Here is a 16,583-nt window from a genome sequence, read left to right as displayed (position 1 = left end):
GATCAAGGCATATTTTTAAAACACTAAGAAACCAGTACTAGGTAGCTGGAGGGATAGCTTAACAGTTAGAATGCACACAGCTCTTGGAGGACCCACATCAGACAGCTTACAACCACCACGTGTAAGTGCTCCTACACCCAAAGATATACATACCTCATAATTTACAAATCCAGTAACTTGTTTATCCTCTTGGTAGTCCTGGCTGTCCTGGAACTCACTCTGTAGACTAGGCTGTCCTTGAACTCAGAAATCCACCTGCCTCTGCCTCCCAAGTGTTGGGATTAAAGGCGTGCACCACCACTACCCACCTCCCCAACATAAAATCCAAAGATCTTAAAGAAAGCTGTACTGACTGACACATGGTGATTAACTACAGGCTCACCTTGGGGTTCACCCATTTTCCCTTAGACTTCCTTTTGTTCTTGTATCCACCTGGAACGCTCATTATGGCGTCCAATCACTGTTACTCATGGCTGATAATCTTGATACGGCCACCTGCCCAATAGAAAGTCCCTGTGGTGTTAATTTTAATGGCCAATTTGATGAGATTTAGAATTACTATGGAAACAACCCTGACTACATTCAGAGGGAGTCCTAGCTGAGGCTAAATGCTCGGAGGACCTGCTCTATATGTGGGTGGCAGCTTCCATGAACTCGAGTCTGCCAAATAGGAAGGAGATGCGACCTCAGCAACCACTGCATTCCACTCTTGACTGCAGCTTCCACATAGCCAGAACCACAAGCCACCACCACATCTTCCCTACCACGATAGACTGGACTCAAAAAACTGTGAGCCAAGATAAATCTTCTATTCTTAAATTGACTTTGTTGGCTATTTCATCATGGCAGTGCAAAAAGCAATGAATCCAGGCTCCCAATTTAGATTTGCCTGATGCTTTCTTTGATTAGATGTTTGAAAACACAAAAGTACAGAAGCATGAAGCCTGGTGGCATAGTCCTAGAGTCCTAGTCCCGGTACTAAGTGGGCAGAGACAAGAAAACCAAAGCAAGTCTGAGTACAGTGAGACTGTCTCAATAAACCAAAATGACAGAATGATAGGCTGGAGAGATGGCTCAGCAGTTAAGAACACTTACTGTATTTCTAGAGTATCCACGTTGGACTGGCAGCACCCACATGACATTTATAACCATGTTTCCGGGGATCTGACACCCACTCTGGCCTCTCAGGGTACCAGGCATACAAGTGATACACAAATACACACACACACACACACACTATATGTATGTATACATCTATACATATGCATATGTACACATCATATACACAAAATAAAACATACAAATTAAATTCATGCATAAATAAAACCAACGACAAAGTAAGTGAAGTGCCCTTGTCATCCCATTGTATCTCATAGATGTTAAAGGTAAATAATATTTTTTAATTAATTAATTATAAGTATACTGTAGCTGTCTTCAAATAAAACACCCAATCTCTCTTTCACACAGACACATTTAAATAAAATGATGATGATTAATAATAATAATAATAATAATAATAATAATAATAATAATAATAGGCCTTTAGCTCTTTGTTCCCTGATTCAGCTGACATTTTTGTGGTTCCCTAGTGCCTGTGTGATCTTGTCCTGCTCCAAGCTTGGGTTTGCACTACAGCTCTCCCCATGCCTCTGGTCCACATTCCCTGGCACTTTCCTTCCTGGTCCAGGCCACCCCACGTGGCGCCAGCACCATGCTCTTTTACTCCTTTTTCAAGTCCCTTGTGGAACTCAAGAATGACCTGAGCATCTGTGGACGCCTCCCTCTGTGGACCAGTACCTCAAAATCAATCTAACCGGCATCAGTGTTACAGACCCTGAGAAATACCCTCACACGGTATCAATGGAGAACTGTTTTAGCAGGGACTCCGCTGTCCCCTATGTGCAGCCAGCAGGTGAGGAGGCCACACAGCGCTACAGGGTGCAGCAAGGAAGGAAGCCTTCAGCAGAAGCAGTGATGGCACCCCCCCACCTCCCCACTGGTGACCAATAACTTGATGTCCAACTAAGGACAAGGACACCCCTGCCCAATAGTACAGTGTGTGTTGTTTGTTAATGATTGTTTTTTTCTTTTTAACTGAATGGATGAGAGGAGGGAGGGTAAGAGAACCAGGAACTGTAGAACAGTACTGGACTGGCTCCCGGTCTGTACCTTTTCCTCACTGTCCCTGGAGATCTGAGTAATATCCTAGGTCCTTCCACGGTGACATGCAATACATTTGAGGGATGTCAAGATGTGCCCCGCAGAGGGAATAAAACGTATGATGCAAACTGGAGGAAAAAAAGGCCTCTACAATAAGCTCAGCCCTTCTGAAATAGGCTGGATTCTACCTTTGGCAAATGAGCAGTTCTGACACTAAGACTCATCAGAACTTCAGACAAGTTAGAGGCCGAGACATACCACTATCACCACCACCACCACCACCACCACCACCACCACCACCACCACCACCACACACACACACACACACACACACACACACACACACACACACACACAGAGAGAGAGAGAGAGAGAGAGAGAGAGACAGACAGACAGACAGACAGACAGACAGACAGACATTGAGACACACCATCACAAAGACTCTACTTAGCTGCAGCTTAGGTGAAATTGCTAAATTAAGCTAGACACTAGTAAAGTACTTTTTACTGGGGACTTTATCCACTTGAGATTAAGAGACTGTATTACCTAAAAGCTTGAGTTTTTGGATGACAAAGCTCTCAGGCTGTGGCTTTGCCACATGCCTGCAGTGTTGCTCTGGTTTGCCGGATCTGATCCCCAGTTGCCGGCTGCTTACAGAGGCAAAGGGTCTCATCTACTACAACTCTTCACTCTATGACTGGCGATTATTACTATGTCCCTGTGTTTTTAGCTCCCTGACACCCACAGTGCAAGGACTGAACCCCAGGCCCTGCACATGGTAAGCAAACACTCTGCTTCTGAGCTTCATCCCGAGAGCACGTGCTAAGCTTCATGTCTTCTCCCAGGGCACCTCTTCCTTCCTAAGCCCTATCAGGCAGGTGGGTACCTCAGTCACTTCCGAGATCGTGCTATGAAAGGCTGGGCTCCGCGTAGCAAGCCTGGGGATGCAGTGTTCATTCACTGAAGAAACAACAGGATGCCATCTAGAACAGGTCATACCCAGGAATATGACAGCTGGGCCCAGTGGGAGGCTGTGTTCACTCACCCCCTTGTCCAGGGAGATGAACTCTCTGGTGGGTGGAACTATCACACAGGCTGTGGTGTTAAATTTTATTCTCTTTACAAAATATTGCCAGTAGCCAGGGTGTGGCAGGGCATGCCTGTAATCCCAACACTAGGGAGGGAATCCCAGCACTTGGGAGGCGGGGGCAGGAGGATCAGAAGCTCAAAGTTGTCCTCAGTGACGTGGTGAGTTCAAGGCCTGCTGGGGACACATGAGACCTTGGGTCAAAACAGTAACAATAACAAAAAAATTATCATCCTTCCAGCAGCCTTGCTTTCTTTGTTTGCTTGTTTATTGTTTTTTTAAGACAGGGTTTTCTCGGTGAAGCAGTCCTGGCTGCCTTGGAACTCCCTCAGTAGACCAGTCTGTCCTTGAACTCACAGAAATCCCACCCCTCAGCCCCTACTTCCCTCCAGCTGGGATTAAAGGTGTGTGCCACCACCCAGCCTTGTTATTTTATTTTTTATACCTGTAACAAGCATCCTTATTTTTATTTTTAATGAGTAACTAAAATAAATTGGGGCCCAATGTGAGAGCACACACCTACAGTCTCAGCACTTCAGAAGCTGAGGTAGGAGAATTAGGAGTTCAAGTCTAGCCTGGACTAAATGAGACCTTACCTCAAACAACAATAATGATTAGCATACAGACACATAGAATTAATTGTGATTTGTTTTTAATGTAATAGAAACAGTTGATTAAGACAGGAAAAGTACTTCCAGTGAGCAAGAAACAGGTATGAGCTCACCCGAGCACCAATGCACTTCCTGTTTGCACTTCCTGTTTGCCACTGTGCCTCCCCCACACTTTCGCTAGTCGAGTCCTTCCTCCAGACAAGCTCTCCGGCTTTCAACACATACACATTCTACTACCATCTTCTGTCCCCTCCTCACCCTGTGGATTGACTTTTCCCTTCTCAGTCCTCTTTCTACCCCTGTGATACATGTGCATGAATGCACACACACACAATCAAGATTCTGCGTATATGGAAAATTGCAGTATTTATCTTTCTTTTTAAAAAAGGTTTATTTTATGTGCATTGGTCTTTCCTTTCCTTTTCTCCCCTTCCCTTTCCTTTCCATGCATTGCTTGCGTGAATGTCTGTGAAGGTTCCAGGCCCCCTGGAATTGGAGCTACAAACAGTTGTGAGTTCCCATGCGGGTGCTGGGAATTGAACCCAGTTCTTCAGGAAAAGCAGCTAGTGCTCCTAAGTAATGAGCCATCTCTCCTTCACCCAGTACTTGTCTTCCTAAGTCTGGTTATTACTCAGCAAAATTATTCCTTTTTATCTTTAAAAGATTTCTTTATTTGGCTAGAAGTGATGGTGAACACCTTTGATCCCAGCTTTTGAGGGGCAGAGGTAGGTGGACCTCTGTGAGCTCAGGGCTAGTCTGGTCTACATAGTGAGTTTCAGAACAGCCAGGGCCACATAGAAAGACCCAATCTCAAAAGACTAACTGACTAACTAACTGACTGACTGACTGACTAACTAACTAACTAGATGACTTACTTTATTTTATGTGCATTTGCTCACCACATGTGTACCTGTGCAGAGGATGCCCTCCTTGTAGACAGTTGTGACCTATAACTTGGGTACTGGAAATTGAACCCAGGTCCTTTGCCAGAACAAGTGCTCTTGAGTCACCTCTCCAGAGTTATTTGAAAGCCAACTTTATAATAGCTAGAAATTGTAATCATGTAGTGGAGAGATGGCTCAGTAGGTAAAGGCATTTGCCTGATGTCCTATGTGTAATCTCTAGCACTTACTCTGAAGAGGGGCAGAACTGGTTTCCAGAGGTTGTCCTCTGACCTTTATACTCAAGATGGCCGATGGCTAGGTATGGATGCAGCACACCTTTAATCCCAGCACTCTGAAGGCAGAGGCAGCAGATCTTGAATTTCAAAGCCAGCCTTGTCTACACTGTGAGTTCCAGGTCAGCCAGGGCTACACAGAGAAACACTGTCTTAGGGAAAAAAAAAAGATATGGCATATGTATATTGCATTGCACACACACAAAGACAATTTTGAAATTTTTAGTAATTATAAACATATACCTGCATTTCCATGGTCAGGCAAAAGGAAAAAAATATTTCAAACGGATACCCATGATTACCATTTTGCTTTAAATGTCCGGGTTGCATCAGGTGGTAAAATGAGATGAAAAACAGATCCTGCTGAGATTCACATCAAGAGATCAAGCTACTTTCTACCAGACCAGGATTTTCCCTTCCAGACTTCAGTAAGGTATGGCACACAAGGACAATGGAAGTGATACTCGTCAGCATGCAGGTTTTCCAAGACCACTGAAGCTGTACGAGGTCTTGCTTTCTTTGTTTGCTCATTCGCAATCCCAGGACTGTAGGAGTGACCGTGAAACAAAGCAGAGCCCTCAGCTGTTACTGTTCAAGGCAAGAACAAAGAATGTGGGACTCAAGAGATAAGAATGTGTTTGAAGACTGCAGAGATGGCTCAGTGGTTATGAGCACTGGCTGCTCTTCCAGAGGTCCTGAGTTCAATTCCCAGCAACCACATGGTGGCTCACAATCATCTGTAATGGGGTCCGATGCCCTCTTCTGGTATATCTGAAGATTGCTACAGTGTACTCATAGACATTAAATAAACAAGATTAAAAAATGTGTTTGAGAAGCAAACCTGCATGCAGTAGGCACTGATCCTTGGTAAGTCATCAGGGAGGAAGGAGGTCAAATCCTAATGAAACTGAAGTAAGACAATAAAGCACACATGCTTAGACAAATAATGGGCGCAGTCAGGGAACAGGGATGAACTTTCTGTGTTTATGAACTTTGTGTTCGACAATACACAAAGCTGTGGAGGATGTTCTGATGTGGAAACAAAGGTAAGCGGTTCCACACACAAAAGGTTGTGTGAACCAAGAAGAACAGAGAATGGAAACTCCACTGTAAAAACAACACAGAGAGGTGCCAGGATGTCCTAACAGGGAAGAGCTCAAGAGGAAGAAAGACTGAAAAAGTTTGTGTAGCTTGTGTGTGCACATCTGGTCAGAAGATGACACTGGGTATCTTCCTCAATTGCTTTCAACTTATCTTTATTTAGTTAGTTACTATCACTGGTGTGTGTGTGTGTGTGTGTGTGTGTGTGTGTGTGTGTGTGTGTGTGTGTGTGTGAAGGCATGTTTGTCATAGTGCTTGGGGAAGTGAGAAGACACAAGTCAGTACTCTCCTTCCACTGTGGTTCCTGGGATCAAATTAAGCTCAGTGGGCTTTCACAGCAAGTGCTTTTTGCATCCTTATTTTCTGAGACAAGGTATCTCAGTGAACCTGGAGCTAACCTTCAGGGGACACTACTGACTGAGCCCTCTCACCAGTTCCTGAAAAAGATGTTGCCTTAAGTTAGCACAGACGAGCTTTGGAGTTCAAGACTTGTGAGAGTAGGTGGATTCATAGCTGCCTGAACACATCCATGTCCTATAGGATGTCAACTGACACCCAGAGAGAAGAGGGACCAAACTGAAGACTTCACAGACTGTCGGGCTCTCAAATAGCAAATAGGTTTCCGTTGGCAGTCAGTTTTGACTAACTGAACTCCTGCTTTACTAAAGATGACGAAGTTGTATTCAGGTTCAAGACAAAGGACCTGGGATGACTCCTGGAGCTCTGTCTGTGGGAGTGGAGCAGGGAGGGCAGCAGACAGTCCTGTGTTTGTCTTCCTGTTAAGCACTGCCTTCAGTCTGTGCGTGGGGAACTCTAATCAGAGATGCAGAGACCATCTTGCCATGGAGTGCACTGACCACCATGCTACTCTGCCTTAGTCCATGGACTAGTGTCATTTAATGTTTGCTTAAAGTTAATGAGCATAAACTTCCAGGATTGGAGAAATGGCTAGCCTCAGAGATCTTCCTGCTTCTGGGATCAAAGACATGTTCCCCGTACCCCCTGCTTTGTCTGTGGAATCTTAATCCATCTCAGAGGCCTGTACTCTGATTATTCAAATGGCATCTTATTTTGGAAAAAAATGTAGTTGAAGACAGGTGTGGTAGGTCATGCCTAGAATCCAGGACGTGAAAGGCTAGGGCTGCCATGATTTCCAGACTAGCCTGACATACAAATGTAGGCCTGAGCTACATGAGACCATGACTCAAAACATAAAATAAAATAAAAATAAAAAGGAAAGAAAGAGGCCAGTGTGGCCACAGACTGGTCTGTAGCTTTGCCAAAGCTATACAGCCAGACCCTGTTTCATAAGAAAAATAACAAAGGAGAAAAAAGGAAGGGGCTGGAGAGATGGCTCAGCAGTTAAGAGCACTTACTGCTCTTCTAGAGGTCCTGAGTTCAATTACCAACAACTACTTGGTGGCTCACAACCATCTGCAATGAGATCTGATGCCCTCTTCTGGTGTGTCTGAAGACTCACGTACATAAAATAAATAAATAAAAAGAAAAAGAAAGAAAGAAAGAAAGAAAAGAGGGGGAGAGGCCAGCAGAGGGGAAGAAGAATCAGGAACAGTAAGGCACCACCAGCTGCCACTGCTGCCAGAGATGGTGGCACAATTTGTAACCCAACACTTGGACAGCTGAAACCGGCCTGGGCTACACAGTGAATTTTGAGCCAATTTGTGCAACCTTGTCTCAACAAACAGACAACAAAGGGAAAGGGTGAGTGGTCTATGGGTGTTGGGATTCATCTAAAAACCCTCTCAGGCATTCCTGTGGTTTTGTCTTCTCCGGTTCCAGTACCTGGGCTCTTCCTCACTTAGCTCTGGCTATATATAACCTGTGGAGCCTCTGGGACCAGTTCTTGCATTATCAAAGGGAAAACAGCTATCTTACAGAGTGGAGACAAAGATTAAATGAAATGGGGTAATTTCTTCTTACACAGGTAGCATGTTTACTTCTTTTAAGGCCGCACTGTTTAGTTTATGATGGCCAGGAATTCAATATCCCCCTGCTTCAGACCTGTGTCTACTGCTGGCTGCACCATGCCTCTATCTGTGCTGAATTTAAGTTCCTCCTTTCATGAGGAATAAGTCAGAAAAGATTAATAAGATGGAAAAAAGGTATACATTTATACTTTCAAAACTCAGTAGTCTTTTACATTGTTATATTTTCTATCAGAGTGATCTGATAGAATGTAAAAACAACAAAAATATGAAACTGATTTTCTGCCTTTGAAGTCATGCATTCAAATCCTAAGAATTTATCTAAGGAATAATTAACAGTGTGCCTGAAGGTCTATAATACTATGATAGTGAAAAGAGGGAGAAGTCTCCCTTGTTAATCAAGTGAACACAATCTTGGTGTCTTTTACCATTTAATAACAGTAGTCAAGGCAGGTATGGCAGGCCATCCCTATATGCCTAACACTGGGGAGGCAGAGGCAGGATTGTCGTGAATCCCAGGCCAGCCTGGGTTACATAAGTAGTGACACGCAAGCTGGGGCTATAGAATCAGATCTTGTCTCAAAAGAACAGTGGCAGCAGCAACGAACCATATAAATATAAATAAATAAAATGAAAACAGGAAAATAAAAATGAATATATACAGGTTATAGATAAGAATGAAAAAAGAAATCAGCTCCTTATGGTCTCATTGTGTGCCCAGAGTTAACACTAGGGCACAGTTCTCCATACCCAAATCCCACCCAGAGAGAGCTAGTCTCAGGAGTGCTATATCACTCCTGAGATTACAGGTGAGACCAACACTTCTGCTCTAATAACTGGCCAAAGAGGGACCTGCCAGGAAATCTCAGAACACAGAAACCACGGAGCACCTGGAGACAGGATCCTTCAGGTTTCGATCAGCATCACAGAGCTAACCCTGTGACACAACTCTCCACACCCAAATCCTGCCAGAGTGCTGACACACCTACACAGATTCACAGGAGGGACAAACTCCAGTCAAAGACCACTAACCAACTAACACCGGACCAACTAACACCAAGATAACCAGATGGTGAGAGGCAAGTGCAAAAACCCAAGAAACAAAAACCAAGGCTACTTGGCATCATCAGAACCCAGTTCTCACACTACACCAAGACCGGGATACCCCAACATACCGTAAAAGCAAGATTAGGATTTAAAAATCACATCTCATGATGATGATAGAGGATGTTAAGAATGACATAAATAACTCCCTTAAAGAAATACAGGAGAACAGAAGTAAGCAGGTAGAAGCCCTTAAAAAGGAAACACAAAAATCCCTTAAAGTACAGGAAAACACAACCAACCAGGTGAAGGAACTGAACAAAACCATCTAGGATCTAAAAATGGAAATAGAAACAATAAAGAAATCACAAAAAAGAGAAAACCCTGGAGATCAAAAAACCTAAAAATGAGAAGGAGTCATAGATGCAAGTATCACCAGCAGACTACAAGAGATAAAAGACAAAATCTTAGGTGCAGAAGATACCATAAAAATATTGACACAAAGTCAAAGGAAATACAAAATGCAAAAAACTCCTAACCCAAAATACCCAGGAAATTCAGACACAATGAAAAGACCAAACCTAAGGATAAGTATAGAAGAGAGTGAAGATTCCCAGCTTACAGGGCCAGTATATAGCTTCAACAAAATTATAGAAGAAAACTTCCCTAACCTAAAGAAAGAGATGCCCATAAACATACAAGAAGCTTACAGAACTACAAATAGATTGGACCAGAAAAGAAACTCCTCTCCTTACATAATAATCAAAACACCAAATGCACAAAACAAAGAAAGAATATTAAAAGCAGTAAGAAAAAAAAGTCAAGTAAATTATAAAGGCAGAACTATCAGAATTACATCAGACTTCTCAACAGAGACTCTAAAAGCCAGAAGATCCTTGGCAGATGTCATACAGACCTTAAGGAAAAGAATGCTAGCCCAGGATACTATACCCAGAAAAACTCTCAATTAAAATTGATGGAGAAACCAAGCTATTCCAGGACAAAAGCAAATTTACACAATATCTATCCCCAAATCTAGCTCTACAAAGTATAATAGATGGAAAAACTTCAACAAAAGGAGGGAAACTACATCCTAGAAAAAGCAAGAAAGTAATAGTCTTTCAACAAATCCAAAAGAAGATACCCATACAAACATAATTCTACCTCTAACAACAAAAATAACAGGTAGCAACAATCACTTTTCCTTAATTCTCTTAATATCAATGGATCTAATTCCCCAATAAAAAAACCTAGACTAACAGACTGGATACATAAATAGCACCCAGCATTTTGCTGCATACAGGAAATGCATCTCAGTGACAAAGACGAACACTACCACAGAATAAAAGGTTGGAAAAAGAATTTTCCAAGCAAATGGTCTTAAGAAACAAGCTGGACTAGCCATTCTAATATCAGATAAAATCAACTTTCAACCAAAAGTTATCAAAAAAGATAAGGAAAGACACCTTTTACTGCTCAGATTTACTAGGAAATAATCTACCAAGATGAACCGTCAATTCTGAACATCTATGCTCCAAATGCAAGGGTTCCCACATTCATAAAAGAAACCTTACTAAATAAAGCTCAAAGCACATATTGCACCTCACACAATAATAGTGGGAGACTTCAACACCCTAATCTCATCAATGAACAGATCATGGAAACAGAAACTAAACAGAGACACAGTGAAATTAACAGAAGTTATGAACCAAATGGATCTAACAGCTATCTATAGAACATTTCACCCTAAAACCAAAGAATATACCCTACCCTCTTCTCAGCACACCATGGTACCTTTTCCAAAATTGACCATAATCAGTCACAAAAAAGGCCTCAACAGATACAAAAACTTATGGGACACAATGATAATAGTACTAAGAGGCTCTGAGTGACTTCAAAAAATAAACTGGAGAGAGCATACACTAGTAGCTTGACAGCATACCTAAAAGCTCTAGATCAGAAGGAAGGAAATATACCCAAGAGGAGTAGATGGCAAGAAATAATCAAAGTCAGGGCTGAAATCAACCAAGTAGAAACAAAAAGAACTATACAAAGAATTAACAAAACCAGGAGTTGGTTCTTCGAAAAAATCAGCAAGATAGATAAACCCTTAGCCAGACTAACCAGAGGGCATAGAGAGAGTATCCAAATGAACAAAATCAGAAATGAAAAGGGAGACATAACAACAGAACCTGAGGAAATTCAAAAAATCATCAGATCCTACTACAAAAGCCTATACTCAACAAAAGCGGAAAATCTGGATGAAATAGACAATTTTCTAGACAGATATCAGGTACCAAAGTTAAATCAAAATCAGAGAAACCATCTAAACAGTTCCATAACATCTGAAGAAATAGAAGCAGTCATTACAATCTCCCAACCAAAAAAAAGACCAGGACCAGATGGTTTAGTGCAGAATTCTACAAACCTTCAAAGAAAACCTAACACCAATACTCTCCAAACTATTTCACAAAATAGAAACAGAAGGAATACTACCCAACTCGTTCTTCAAAGCCACAACTATGCTCATACCTAAACCACACAAAGATCCAACAAAGAAAGAGAACTTCAGACAAATTTATCTTATGAATATCAATGAAAAAATACTCAATAAAATTCTTGCAAACCGAATCCAAGAACATATCAACCATCATGATTAAGTAGCCTTCATCCCAGGGATGCAGGGATGGTTCAATATACAAAAATCCATCAACACAATCCACTACATAAACGAACTCAAAGAAAAACATCTCATTAGATGCTGAGAAAACATCTGACAAAATTCAACACCCCTTCATGATAAAAGTCTTGGGTAGATCAGGAATTCAAGGCCAATACCAAAACATAGTAAAAGCAATTTACAGCAAAACAGTAACCAACATCAAACTAAATAGAGAGAAACTTGAAGCAATCCCACTAATATCAGGGACTAGACAAGGCTGCCCACTCTCTCCCTACCTATTCAATATAATACTTGAAGTACTAACCAGAGCAATTACATAACAAAAGGATGTCAAAGGGATACAAATTGGAAAGGAAGAGGTCAAAATATCACTAATTGGAGATGCTACAGTCATAACCTTAAGTGACCCCACAAATTCCACCAGAGAACTACAGCTGATAAACAACTTCAGCAAAGTGGCTGGATATAAAATTAAACCAAACAAATCAGTAGCCTTCCTCTACTCAAAGGATAAATAGGCTAAGAAAGAAATTAGGGAAATGACACCTTTTACAATAGTCACAAAGAATATAAAATATCTTGATGTGACTCTAACCAAGAAAATGAAAGATCTGTGTGACAAGAGCTTCAAGTCTCTGTTGAAAGGAATGGGAGAGGATTTCAGAAGATGGAAAGATCTCCCATGCTCATGGATTGATTGGCATGATAGTAAAAATGACCATCTTGGAAAAGCAATCCACAGATTAAAATACAATCCCCATCAAAATTCCACCTCAGTTCTTTATAGAATTAGAAAGTACAATTTGCAAATTCATTTGGAATAAAAAAAAAACCCAGGATAGCAAAATTATTCTCAGAACTTCTGGGGGAATCACCATCTCAGACCTCAAGCTGTTTTATACATCAACTGTGATAAAAACTACATGATATTGATACAGAGACAGGCAGGTAGATCAGTTGAATAGAATTGAAGACCCTGAAATGAACTCATACACCTATGGTATCTTGATCTTTGTCAAAGAAACCAAAACCATCCTGTGAAAAAAAGACAGCATTTTCAACAAATAGTGCTGGTTCAACTGGCAGTCAGCATGCAGAAGAATGCATATTGATCCATTCTTATCTCCTTATAGAAAGCTCAAGTCCAAATGGATCAAGGATCTCCCCATAAAATTAGATACACTGACACTAGGAGAAGAGAAAGTGGGGAAGAGCCTTGCACACATAGGTACGGGGGAAATTTTTCTGAACAGAACACCAATAGCTTATGCTCTAAGACCAAGAATCAACAAATGGGACCTCATAAAATTGCAAAGCTTCTGTAAGGCAAAGGACACTGTCATTAGGACAAAACAACAACCAATAGATTGGAAAAAGATCTTTGCCATTTCTACATGTGACAGAGGGCTAATATCCAATATATATAAAACTCCAGAAAATCAAATAACCCTATTTAAAAATGGGGTACAGAGCTAAACAAAGAATTCTCAACTGAGGAATATGGAATGGCTGAGAAGCACCTAAAGAAATGCTCAACATCCCTAGTCATCAGGGAAATGCAAATCCAAACAACCCTGAGATTCCACCTCATACCAGTCAGAATGGCTAAGATAAAAAACTAGGATGACAGAAGATGCTGGCGAGGATATGGAGAAAGAGAAACACTCCTCCACTGTTGGTGGGATTGTAAGCTGGTACAATCAGTCTGGTGGTTCCTCAGAAAATTGTACATAGTATTTATTACCTGGTACATACTACTCCTTGGCATATACCCAAAAGATGCTTTAACATGTAACAAGACACATGCTCTATCCTGTTCATAGCAGCCTTATTTATAATAGCCAGAAGCTGGAAAGAACCCAGATGTCCTTCAACAGAGGAATGGATACAGAAAATGTGGTACATTTACACAATGGAGTACTACTCAGCTATTAAAAACAATGACTATATTAAATTCTTAGGCAAATAGATGGAACTAGAAAATATCATCCTGAGTGAGGTCACAAAAGAACACACATGGTTATCACTCTCTGGTAAGTGAATACTAGCCCAAAAGCTTGGAATACCCAAGAAACAATTAGCAGACCACATGCAGCTCAAGAATAAAGAAGACCAAAGTGTGGATGCTTCAGTTCTTCTTAGAAGGGGGAACAAAATACTCTCAGGAGGAAATATGGAGACAAAGTGTATAGCAGAGACCGAAGGAAAGGCCATCTAAAGACTGCCCACCTGGGGATCCATCTCGTATACAAACACCAAACCCAGACACTACTGCAGATGCCAAGAAGTGGTTGCTGACAGGAGCCTAATACAACGGTCTCCTGAGATGCTCTCCCAGAGTCTGACATACAGAGGCGGATGCACACATTCAATCATTGGACTGAGCATGAAAACCTCAGTGGAGGAATTAGAGAAAGGACTGAAGGAGCTGAATAGTTTTACTACCCCATAGGAAGAACAACATCAACCAAACAGATCCCCCAGAGCTCCAGAGGACTTAACTATCAACCAAAGAGTACACATGGAAGGACCCATGGCTCCAGTGGCATATGAAGCAGTGGATGGCCTTGTTGGACATTAATGGAAGGAAAGGCCTTGTTCCAGTGAAGGCTTGATGCCTCAGTGTCAGGGAATGCCAAGGCAGGAGGCAATTGGGAGTGGGTGGGTGGGTGGGGAAACACCCTCATAGAAGCAAGGGAAGGAGAATAGTTTTCTGGAAGGGAGACCAGGAAAGTGGATAACATTTGAAATATAAATAAATAAAATAGCCAATAAAAAAAAAAAAAAAAAAGGAAAAATGGGGTTGGGGGATTTAGCTTGGAGGTAACATTTTTGCCTAGAAAGTGCAAGCCCTTGGGTTTGGTACCAGATGGGAAAAATGAATAAAGATAATGAAAATATAAAATCAGAATACCATATTTTACATTCACATACATAACAGTTAAATGAAAAGAATATCTAGATTAAAAATAAAGCAGACAGATGAATCTTGTAATCACTAGGTGAAGAAAATTAGTAAACAGGATGGCTTATTATAAAACTCCACTTACATGAAACATCCAATGTGGGCTAATCTAAGGAGACAGAAGATTCAGGGTTTTCAGGGGTTAGGGAGTGTCTTAATGTCACATTGCTGGGAAGAGACACCATGATCAAGGCAACTCTTATAAAAGCATTTAAAAGCTTTCTTTCAGTTTCAGAGGTTAGTCCATGATCATTATGGCAGGGAGCATGGCAGCAGGAAGGCAGGCAGAGAAAGGCACTGGGCCTGGGGCAGTCATTTGAAACTACAAAGCCTACCTCCAGTAACACATCTCCTTTAATAAAGCCATACCCCCAATCCTTCCCAAACAGTTCCAGTGAGACCCATGCATTGAGATATGTGAGCCTTTAGGAACTATTCTCATTCAGACCACCAGAGGGAGATGGAAGGTGATTTCTTAAAGGCAGGGATATAGGGTAGTGGTTATATAAATATGTAATCCCAGTCAAAGCCATTCACTTTTACAGTATGTGAAATAAAGCTATTAAATAAAGTTATTTAAGAAGTTATAGATTGACCAAACAATCTGGAAGATCTCTCAATGGCCAAAGCTATACCTATTATATGGTGGTTAATATAGTCAATGTGACAGAATCTAGAATAATCAAAGAAAGAAGTTTAAAGGGATTATCCTGTGTGGGTTAATGGGCAGTACCATTCCCTGGGCTGAGGTCCTGCATACACTACAGGAGGAAGCAGCAGCAGCAGCAGCACTCACTACTGTCTGCTTCCAGATTGCAGATGCAATATGATCAGCATTCATAAGTTTCTGCCATCAGGCCTTTTCTGCCAGGATGTCCTCAAATTGTGGGCCAAAAGAACTAGAGTAACTGAAATTTTACTGAGACACGCTATAACACAAAATCTGAAATCCATATGTATATAAATACATTATAGGATAAATAGACAGTTAACCCAGGAAATGAAACAGACCGGGCTTATGCAGGGCTTACTAGGTGCCAGGCGGCATTTTGAACACTTGATCTACCTTCTTCCTTCTATTTTAAAAGCCCTGTAAGCTAAAGATCCCCATCTCCCTTTTACATATATGGAAATATGCTTGTCAAAGTTATTCATAAAATAATGGAGGAAGGATCCAATCTCTGCTGGTCTAGCTTCAATTTATGTGTTCCTTTCAGAATTTGTTATCTCTGGGTTCGTTCTTAACCTTCTTAATGCTGTGACCCTTTAATACAGTTCCTCATGTTGAGGTGACCCCAAGCATAAATTTATTTCCTTGATACTTTATAACTGTAATTTTGCTGTTGTGAATTGTAATGTAATTGTATATGATATACAGGATGTGTACCTCCATAACTGGCCATTTTTTAAATTATTTATTTACTTATTTTTTTGAGACAGTTTCTCTATCCACTTCAAAAAAATGACAGTATGAAACCTAAAATGTCCAAGAAGTGACCCAATTATGTAATGAGAAAATTAGGACAGTAAAGCCAAAGCTGCCAGTGTAGGGAGAGGAGGCAACCCTGAGTGGTGTAAGTCCTGAGTGAATGTGCTGTGACACAGGCGTAGGCATGTCAAGGACCCTGGAGCCTCAGACCCATGGAGGATGGGGAAGCAACCCCCTCCCACGGGGGGCGGGAACAAGTCATGCAGAGACATGCTAAAGTCTTCCTCCTGTCCAAGTGTGGATATTGACAGTGTGCAGAAAATGTCCACCAAAGTTTTCTCCCACCTAGATATCTACTGCTTGAACACAGCTCCCGCCAT

General features: G+C 41.5%; 1 protein-coding gene and 1 pseudogene across 2 annotated transcripts in view; one reads left to right on the top strand and one right to left on the bottom strand.

Moving 5' to 3' along the window:
- Positions 1–16,583, bottom strand: part of AP4S1 (adaptor related protein complex 4 subunit sigma 1) — a 44,098-nt gene that overhangs the window by 19,235 nt on the left and 8,280 nt on the right. The gene's annotated exons all lie outside the window — the stretch shown is intronic.
- LOC308417140 (U6 snRNA-associated Sm-like protein LSm2) lies at positions 1,712–2,003 on the top strand (annotated as a pseudogene). Its single transcript has one exon. The product of its transcript is annotated as a U6 snRNA-associated Sm-like protein LSm2 (transcript).

This window comes from Micromys minutus (assembly GCF_963924665.1).
Source record: "Micromys minutus genome assembly, chromosome: 1".
Taxonomy (NCBI): domain Eukaryota; kingdom Metazoa; phylum Chordata; class Mammalia; order Rodentia; family Muridae; genus Micromys; species Micromys minutus.
This window is presented reverse-complemented; position numbering and strand designations above follow the sequence as displayed.